This window comes from Narcine bancroftii, chromosome 7 (genome assembly GCF_036971445.1).
Source record: "Narcine bancroftii isolate sNarBan1 chromosome 7, sNarBan1.hap1, whole genome shotgun sequence".
Classification (NCBI taxonomy): Eukaryota; Metazoa; Chordata; class Chondrichthyes; order Torpediniformes; family Narcinidae; genus Narcine; species Narcine bancroftii.
The window spans coordinates 26,659,278-26,670,179 of NC_091475.1; positions in this window are offsets into that span (position 1 = coordinate 26,659,278).

Genomic DNA, 10,902 nt, shown 5'->3' on the forward strand with positions numbered 1-10,902 from the left:
ATCATCTTTCAATTGAAAAAAATACTACGCCATTTTAACCTCCACCCCCCAACCTCCCTTCGCACTCCCACACCAATCTGTCTGCCCTGGGCCTTCTCCACTGCCAGAGAGAGACCCAACATAAACTAGAGGAAGAACATTCTTTCTGGGCAGTCTGCAGCCCAGTGATTATGAACACTAAATTTTCTAATTTCTGGTAATGAGTCTGCTCTCCACACCCATACTTCCATATATGTCCGTCCCCCCCCTTCCCAACCTCCGCATCTGTGGTCAATTTGAGTCTGCATTGGGTGCAAGGTAAACTGGAAGAAGACTGAGGCAATTCTCTTCTGAAACAGGACTGACTGGTCCACTGTCCCCTTCTTGGTCAGATCTGACTACCTGAAGGTGTTGGGGATCTTATTTGAAGTGGCCGAGGCATACAACAAAAATTGGTCTGAGCGGATCACAAAGATGCCCCAGAAATTGGTCTGCGGACACGGTGCTCCCTCTGGAAAGCAGGGAAGAACCTGATCATCCGGTGCGAGGAGCTCTCAGTACTACTACTTGGCACATTTGTAGCCCATTCCTCACACCTCTGCCCTGGCAATCACCAGAGTAGTCAATAACACCCCAAATGACACTACATCAGATATTAGAAAGTGGATATAGACCTTCCATGTGATCACTAACTAATTTGCATATTGCAATCTTCCTTTGTGATAATGTTCAAAGAAACTTTTCCCACGATGCTGTCTGAGGGATGAACATTGTCTAGAACCTTTCTCATCAGTTCTCGAATCTTAGTAAAAGGTCTCAATCTGAAATGCTATCTAACCTTTTCTACCCACGGATGTTGCCTGGCCCACCAATTCCCTTCTGCTGCTCATTTCTTACTCAAGATTCCTGCATCTGCAGCTTTTGTGTTTTTCAAAGCTTTTCTTCTTCTCTTCAATATAGTGCAACCGTATCATGCATATTAATCTTAGAATGTAGTTTAATTTTCTTTTCAAAAATGGCATCACTGCTAGGTTGAAACTCCCCTAATACTGCAAGAATGGGGATGTTTCTGAGTGGGACTTAATGCTAAGACTTTCTGACTGACAGACGTTACCAACAGAAATAGTGGAGTCCAGACAATTAAGCCACAGCTTTAAAAGGACAAATTAGAGTGCACATTGATCTGGATAAAATCAAATTCCAGGTAATTCTCAAACATGACTCTCTTCTTGGAATGTCTGATTATTTCTGATGAGATCAAACTTATTTTTAAGATCAATATGCTATTGGCTAAATGGTGCTAATCACGTTAGAGGAATAGTTTTGAGGATAGTGAAGCTTGAAATACAATCAGTATAGATCAGATGACTTAAAAAGGGACACAGTAAGGATAAATACTTCACTTACTGTGCTGCAGAACAACAGTCTCAACTGAAAATTTCTCCAGCCAGTAACCATGTTAGTCCACAGTCCCAATTTCCAAGTTAATTAAAGGAATCATTTGACATCCTTATGTACACACTTATTCAAATGATATGTTTCATAATCTCATCATTTCCTTCCTTATTCATGCTGATACATTAGGCTACAAGTCTACACAGCCAATAACAATAGTCTTAACTAAAGTAGCTTTGATGTTGTGAATCATTTTCAGTATAATTTATGTCAGACAGAAGTTATGGGAAAAGGACTGGAACAAGACATGTTCTGAAGTGCAACATCATGTTGCAGTTTCCAGAGAATTAGGCATGTTGAAATGTGAGTCAGTGATTCTGACACTGACATAGGGGGAGGGTGTGGGGAAAAGGGGGACGGTCGGGAGAGGATGAGCAGTGTTGTTGATGGTGAGAGAGGTGCTGCAGAACAGCCAATCTCAACGGGAGCCTTACGCCACCACCCCCACCCACCCCCGGGGCCACAGCACATTTCATTAAAAGTTTTGCTTTCTTTTCACCTCACATATATAGTTGGTAGGAAAGAAGTAAGGAAGGAACCAAATCATGACTGCTTTACAGGGAAGGTGGTCCATAACTTTGAGCAGAATCCTTAGAGGATTCCTGTGGAATGTGAATGGAAGAACTGAAACAGGGGTCTAATCTTATTTGGAGGCAAAATGAGATACTGCAGTGATTAGATTGAAGAATTTGGAGGAAATATGATAGAAATTAATTGGTTATATTATATGTTATGTATGTTGGAAATGGGGAGAGTGCAAGGTGATTTACTGGAATAATTTATGAAAGACTGGATGATGACTTTGAGTTCTTCACCAGAATTACTATTCTGGTCAAATCTCAATGGATATCACAGACAGATCTGAACTTTTCCACATAAAGGTAAAAGTTCCATTATTGTCATGTAATACTACATTTGGAACAGTGCTTCTCAACCTTTCCCTAGGCCCATTTTAATTTTTCAAAAAACGTACGCACCACCATTAGCAGAAAAAAGTTAGATAATCAAAATAAGTTTTAATTAAATCATTTACTGCAAGTGTATTTCAATGCAATTAAGGTCAGGAATACACTGGAATGAAGACATATTTCATATTCAACTACTACTTCAATATGTCAACCATCTCAAACACATATTCAACAATTGTCGCTTCAGTGGGAACTTTGCCCCTGACGCTAGCTGCAGATTTTTTTGATTCAAGGGACTAATTTTGTTAGTTTCAACCTTAAATCTACACATTTTGTAATTTCCAGTCGGGTTTTCTTAGCTTGTATCAAATCACTAACAGCTCTGAAGCCACATTCTACTAAATAAGATGATGGAAAATATATCAATACTTCCCTTGCTAAAGTAGTCGAGTTTGGATATTTCTTTTCAATCTCGTTAAGACAGCCTCATCATGGTTCCTTTCACTTTGAACAGAGTTTTCACAGATTCATCATGTTGCAACTCAGATAACTCCTCTTGGTATTGCACTGGAATTTCAGATAAATCCACCAGCAATGAATGAGTTAACCAAGAGGGAAAATCCATTGCCCTTAAATCACAAAATCTATCATTGAAGTCGGAAACCAAAATTTTCAAATGGTCAACAATGACCATTGTTGCAGCATTAGTTACCTCACATTTATTCAACCAATAGAATTGACTGAAATTTCTTGTTGAGATCACTTGGAATCCTCGTGGCCAATGAGATAATTTGGAATGAATGATAATAAGACCGGTCATAAAATATTTAATTATCATGTTAACCAAGGATAAGAACAGTGAAAATAAGAGAAACAACAGAGAAACATGGGAAGAGCAAAAACACGTTATGAAAATAAAAAGAACAAAGTATGGTACTGACAGTTGCCAAGTCACATCTTTCACACCAACCTAACAAGTTTATTTTTTCAAACCAACTTTTTAAATATTCCCCAAAATATTCCTACGCCCCACTAAAATATTCTTAAGCCCCACGCCCCACCAAAATATTTCCATGCCCCACCTTGAGAATCTATGATTTAGATTGTAACATACATGAAATTCTTTAACTTTGTCTACCATAAGGAAGACAGAGTCTCCATTTTGACCAGCGTCCCTCACAGAATGAGGCCCCAGTGAGGGACTAACTCTCGACCCCTCAAACTTGCTATAGTTCCACTGCCACAAACAATGGTAAATGGAATTGGATTGTGAAAGACAATTGAGCAAAAATCCTTGTTTTCAGAATGTTATGACCTGCTCCCTCTTTTGGAAACATGTTTAATTACATCTTAGATTGACTGCCAAAGTGGCATTTTTGCTCTCCATTCAAGTAACTGAGAATCAGACTACTTTTTCACTACATTACAAATTTAAGATGACCTTATTGCTCTGGATGTAGCGTTCATAGATAGATTGTCTCATGAGGGCTTGAGAGAATGATGCAGCAGATAAAATAACAAATTATTCTTAACCTGTTGGGGCAGTAATGTCAAGATGGGAATCGGAGTTCTGGAGTTCAGGATCACCTTCAGAATCTAGGCTGCTCCAACTTCTGGTCCCTGTCAGGCAGAGACAGTAATAATAATGTAACCCTGAATTAGTGCTGAGTCTGATTTGTCCTGCCCAATGTCTACAACTCATCCATTATTGCACAGATTGTCTTTTGGTCTTTAATCAGATCCATCATGATCACAACCTCCTACTATCCTGTTAAAAGTCACAATTGATCTTGTTACTCCCTGTTTCCTAGTAATAGTTTGCCACATCTATCCTGTTAACTGTCGCCACTTTCCTGAGCTTCATACCTTTCAACATGTTAGGAATATGCTTTCTGATGGTGTTAGGACAAATTATGTGACTTCTCTACCAGAGCAGCTCTAAATCAAGCATTTACATGTAGTGATTTTGGACCATTGTTTTAGATTCATATTTAATAAAGCTGATTTATAGTTTATATTGCTGGTTGCAGACTTTGGTAGAGTATTTCATTTGCTATTCTAAGAGCAAAATTCAATTCTGCAAGATAATGTGCATTTCTGTTAAATCTCTATAATGCATTACCAAATATTCTCCACATAGAAATCCACTGCAGCAAAGAAGGGCTCAATTATGGGAATAGTCTTTAGCAATTGAGATCTAAAACAGATTAGAGACCAGGTACACACCTTCTAATGTAACAATAGGAAGGTTGCTCACCTAAAACAAACAGCAATTCAGAATCAAAATCAGAATTTATTGTCATGAACAAGTAATGAAATTCGTTGTTTTACAGCAGCGTCATGGAGCAAACATTCATATTATAACCATCTTACAACATGACTATAAGAAATTAAAAATAATAGGGCATGAAAAGTAAGGCAGTCCCTTTGGTTCATTGATTATTCAGGAATCTGATGACCATGGGGAAGAAGCTGTCCTTGTGCCGTTAAGTGCTCATCTTTAGGCTCCTGTACCTTTTTCCCGATGGTAGCAGAGTGAAGAGGGCACAGCCTGGATGCTGGTGGTGGGGGTCTTTGAGGATACAGGCTGCTTTTTTAAGACACTGCTTCTTTCTTTTTTTAAAATTTTTTATTTTTCACACCATAAATCACATTAGCCATGATATACACTATTTCTTTTTCACACATATACAGTGACTTTAAGACACTGCTTCATTTAGATGCCCTTGATAGAGTGAAGTCTGGTGCCTGTGATGTCGCAGATCAAGTTAACAACCCTCTGGAGTTTATTCTTGTCCTGAGAGTTGGTGCCTCCATACCAGGCAGCAATGCAGCCAGCCGGAATGTTCTCCACGGTACACCTGTAGAAGTTTACAAGAGTCTTCAGTGACTTACTGAATGTCGTCAGACACCTCACTAAGTATAGCTGCTGATGAGCTTTCTTTGTGATCGCATCAACATGGAAGCTACAGGACGGATCCTCGGAGATGTTGACACCCAGGAATTTGAAGTTCTTGACCCTCTCCACAACTGAGCCATTGTTGAGGACTGGACCGTGTTACCTTGACTTCCTCCTAAAGTCCAAAATCATTAACTTGGTTTTGATGACGTTGAGCTCAAGGTTGTTGTTGTTACACCATTCAGCGAGCTGATCCATCTCCCTCCTGTACGCTTCCTCATTACCGTTTGTGATTCTGCCAACAACTGTGGTATCATCGGCAAACTTGTAGATAGCATTGGAATTGTGTCTGGCCACAATGGGCTAAGCATGCATCTTTGGGGTGTGCCTGTATTGATGATCAGTGAGGAAACGTTTTCAATTCATACTGACTGTGGTCTTCCAATGAGAAAGTCAAGGATACAGTTGCAAAGGGTTCTTATTCAAAGTTGCTTCATTAAGTTTCAATACACATGTGAAATGCAGACAAACATTGCAACCATTTTCACAGGAGGGAATTAAACATGCTTATATTGGTTAGTATTCAGGAAACCCTTTCAACTTCAAATGTTATTGTCTTTAATTTTCACTGAAATAGTTTGATTAAACCTGTATTAATATCCTTCAATGCCTTTGACTGATGGTGCTAAGTATTCTCTCTGTACTGTAATGGATCACTAATCTAGATTATATGCTCAAATTTGGTTTGGATTTGAACCTACAATCCTTCAGTGTCAGAAGAATGACTAAGGTTAGGAAGCTTCTCCTAAAACAGCTCTTGTACCATGCCTTTATTATACATACTGCTGCCTTCTACACTTTGCCTCATGAAGTGATCGCCTTAGCTTATCTCCATGTAGTCAGATCAAAGAATCTCACAAGAATTCATGGAAACAGACTGGGGGCAGTAGGTCGACTGGGTGTAATTTGGTGGTATGGGGACTGTGGTGTTATACCACCAGCCTACTGCAGGGGGCAACATCTGTACCTGCAGGAGTTCATTTCCCAAAAAGGCCATGGAGGCTCAGATGCTGACGTGATTCAAAATACAGACAGGCACCCAGAAGTTCTGCCTTTGATGAGGGGCTCAAGCCCGAAACATTGCTTCTGTATTTTTATCTTTGCTATATAAAGTGCACTGTGGCCCACTGGCCACCTGCCACATTGACCACCGCCAGTGGGCTGATAACGCCTCAAACCGTGCATCTTGGCGCCTCACAGTTTGGCGGGCAGCAGCCTCCTTTGAAGAAGACCGCAGAGCCCACCTCACTGACAAAAGGCAAAGGAGGAAAAACCCAACACCCAACCCCAACCAACCAATTTTCCCTTGCAACCGCTGCAATCGTGTCTGCCTGTCCCGCATCGGACTGGTCAGCCACAAACGAGCCTGCAGCTGACGTGGACTTTTTACCCCCTCCATAAATCTTCGTCCGCGAAGCCAAGCCAAAGAAAGATAAAGTGCACTATTTGACCTGGTGAGTTTCTCCAACATTGTATTTTTACTTTAATCATGGTGTCTGCAGACGTTCGTGTTTTATTACCGAAAGACATAAAGCTGTTATGGAAGTAGAAGGCAAGTGGCAGAGATAGGAATAGTGGCAAAGTATTCGCTGGCTGATGCAGCAGACATTCAATTGAAAATTATTCAATAAAACTGCAGTAAATTAATTAAAACATCAATATTAATTAAAATAAAGTTAATGAACATTAAAAATTCATTTTAATGCAGGTTTGCAGCCCCATTCAAGTGATTGGAGCCAAGATAGATACACCAGCTTAATTAAATCCAGTCTGACAGTTCAGGTTATTTCTCAAGAACAGGAATTTATCTGACCTCCAGCGCATCAGGAATTGTGTGTTGCAGTGCACAAGTGGGCAAGTCTGGAACATGTGGACTTCTCCATTCTCCATGGACCTGCTGTCTCAGCATGACTGGTCTAGTAAAATGCCAAGAATGTGACAGAGACTTCACCAAAATATCTTAATTGCAACCTAGGATTCCTCTTTAAATCTATTGTCAATACAATTAATAGGGTTTCTTTTCGTCACCCAGCAGAACCACCTACATGACAGCTTGTGTGCTTAATTAAAAGATACTTCCTGCAGAAGTCTTCGTGATCTTATGAATATGAATTAATTATCAACAGGAGCATTTAAACTTGATTGAAAATTAAAGTACTACTCTGGAAGTAAGAGACAATTAATCTCTGACCCACCTCCAAGAACCGATGTACTGCCAGATTGACTTGTTACATTGAGCAAGAAAAATTCTTTTCGAGGCTGCTCATTCCCTGGAGAATATTCACAAATAATTACATCATTGACCACATTTTAAAGGTAATGTTGCATTTATACAGTATCCAAGGAGGAAGTGCTACCACACTTTAAAAGGTAGGGTGAAGTGGGCGTTTCATTCATTTTACAGCCAAATTTAAAAAAGTAGTTCATACTTCTGCTGTCAAATTTGTGGGGATCGTTCTTTAGACAATATTTTTAGTGGGTGGCACGGTTAGTATTGGGCTGCGGCAAATTGATGACAGCACTAGTGATCCAGGTTCAAATCTGGCGTTGACTTTAAGGGATTTTTATGTTCTTCCCCGTGACCTACCTGTGTTTTCTCCAGGTGCCCCAGTTTCCTCCCACCTTCCAAAAAAAAATGTATGGAAATGGTAGGTTAATTGTAATTAGGCAGCAATGGTTTCAAAGACTGGAATCATCTTCCACCCTATTGTCAAAATTTTAAAAATATAAATTAGTAATTAACCTACCATCCCCATACATTTTTTTTGGAAAGTGGGAGGAAACTGGGGTTTATATTGGGGTAGGTGAGGGTGGAGCCGGGGGAGGAGCCAGCCATCTGAACAACACATCGACAAGTGAATTCCAGTTCACTGCACACAGGTTGGATGCTGCCCAGGTACAGCAGACTTTGAGCCACTTCCATTCAATGTTCCTCACCCAGCAATGAATGGCAAACAAGATCTTCAACATAGCCTACAATAGCTCCAAATCTCGGTCCAAGATAGACTCAGACTAACTTCTTACTCTCAGCTGCCTAAAGAGTGCAAAAAAAAGCAAAAAAAAGTTTAATGTCAAATCAAATAAGGATATATCATAATGCGAATGAAAATCATCCAGGATATTGAGCAACTGGAAAGATAAATGATCTCATTGCTCATTGGCTACAATGCTGAAGGCTTCGATACGGAGCATTGTCCTTTGAACATGGCACTTGAAAGTGAAAATGGATTTGTTTACACCGTAAATAGAGAAGTGGGTGTTGCTTTGTCATGCCGGATGAAATGCTGATTCCTAACAGTTAGCAAAGAGATGCCCTTCTTTCCTATCTTCACATTAACAATGAAGATTTTCAAAGGGATAATACAAGGAGATCAGTTTCAATCCACCTGCTGTTTTCTTTTTATGCCCTGTTGATATAACTCAGGTTGCCACTTGCTGCAGGGTTTCACTTGCTGGGGTTAGTTGTAAGAAGTAACACACGAAAGTCTGTAGGCTCCATGGTTGAAGTAAAAATACAATGCTGGAGAAAGCACTTCCTGTTAGCAAGATACATACCAGTGTTTCAGGCTTGAGCCCTTCATCAAGGGCTGGTTGTAATTTTGGAAGTGGGTGTTTGTGGGATTGGATGAGGTGGAGGGCTGGGGGTATGTGTGAAGGCAGTAATTTTTTGAATGATATTCCTGAAATTCCAACCCACCAATTTTCCCCTGCAACCACTGCAACCGTGTCTGCCTGTCCCGCATCGGACTTGTCAGCCACAAACGAGCCTGCAGCTGACGTGGACATTACCCCTCCATAAATCTTCGTCTGCGAAGCCAAGCCAAACAAAGAGAGAAGATTCCTGAAAGGCATCATTGCCATGAATTAAGCAATATTATCTTTAGGGTATGGTTGACAAGCTGATTCTTCTGAAGCTTTCCGATGCTTTTAAAAAAAAATACACAATTTTCTGGTTTATGTTCAAGTGCAGTTGATTATGTTTTCACTGCAGTGTATCATCTATATCGTGTCTGCCTGTCCCGCATCGGACTGGTCAGCCACAAACGAGCCTGCAGCTGACGTGGACTTTTTACCCCCTCCATAAATCTTCGTCCGCGAAGCCAAGCCAAAGAAAAGATCATCTATATTTCTATGTGCTTCATGGTTTGCTTCTGGAGTCTGAGAGCCAGGCATGGACAAAAAGAGATGTGATTCGCGTCCTGGATAATGTGAACTTAACTCATTACAATTATGAATGGATGTAGGACATTACAATTTTTCATTTGCAAAAAAAAAAATCTATTTGACCCAAATCTAAGTATTCAACTGAATTTCATACAATTATTATTGAGTACTTCAGAATATTTCATAAATGGACCTGATGTGTTATGGGCGAAATTCATAGATTTCTGTCTTATAAATCAGAATTCTGAACCTGACCACTGGACCCAGCAAAATCCGGAAAAAAATTTCAAAGGACAGATCTCTCCACTCCTGGCTATTTAGACAAGAGTCCAGAAGCACTTTATTTGTCTGCCTTTACACATCAGAAGGGTAGAAATGGAGAAAAAATAGAAGTCCTTTGTTTTAAATAATTACTTTTTGAATGTTCAAATTCAAAGTTCATATTAATAGTCAGACTACAGACAAGACATCACATGCAACCCTGAGATTCCTTTTCCCGAGTGCCAGACGGAATTTCTACTTGTTGGTAACTATAAACTGAAGTCAAGAAGAAGGATATGTGTACAAAAGAGAGATGTAAATTCAGAAAGAGGTGAACAAAGTGACTGTGCAATACAGAAAAACAAACTCAGTAATAAATAATGTGCAAAATAAGAGTCCTTAAATGAGTCTCTCACTTAATCAGCCAAGTTTTCAATCTCCCCGCTGTAAGATGACTCATCAACTCTTTTTAATGGCATTCTACGGTGAATTTGTAGTGGTATTATTGTCGTATAAAGCCACACAGTCATAGCTGTAAAGCAAGTATAACTGGAGGCTAAGTACACAACCCTGTCTTACTCCGGAGCTGATGGAGATTGTGGAGTTCTCTTGCCAATCTGCATAGATTGGGGTCTGGAGGTGAAGAAATGCAGGATTCAGTTACACAGTGAGGTATGGAGGCCAGGTTTTGCAGTTTGCTGGTTAGTTTTGAGGGGGTGATGGTGTTGAATACCAAACTGTAGTCAATAAAGAGCACCCTGATGTCTGCATCTTTGCTGTTCAGGTGTTCCAGTGTTTTGAGTGGAACCAGCAAGATGGCATCTGCCTTAGACCTGTTGATGTGGTAGGCAAATTGGAATGGATCCATATCACCACTCACACTGGAATTCATATGTTTCAACACCAACCTCTCAAAACACCATCACTTTGGATGTGAGTGCTACTTGTTGGTGGTCATTTTGGCAGATTACCACTCTTTTCTTGGACTCCAGTACGATTGAGGGTGGGTACCACATTCTTGTTGGAGCGAGATGTTGAAGATATCTGTGAATACACTGGCAAATTGGTTTTCAGTATTCAGCTGGTACTCGCCTGGATTAGATGCTTTCTTTGGATGCACTCTCATGCACATCATCTTCAGATACTGACAGTTAAGGTTCATCAAGGAGTGTGGGG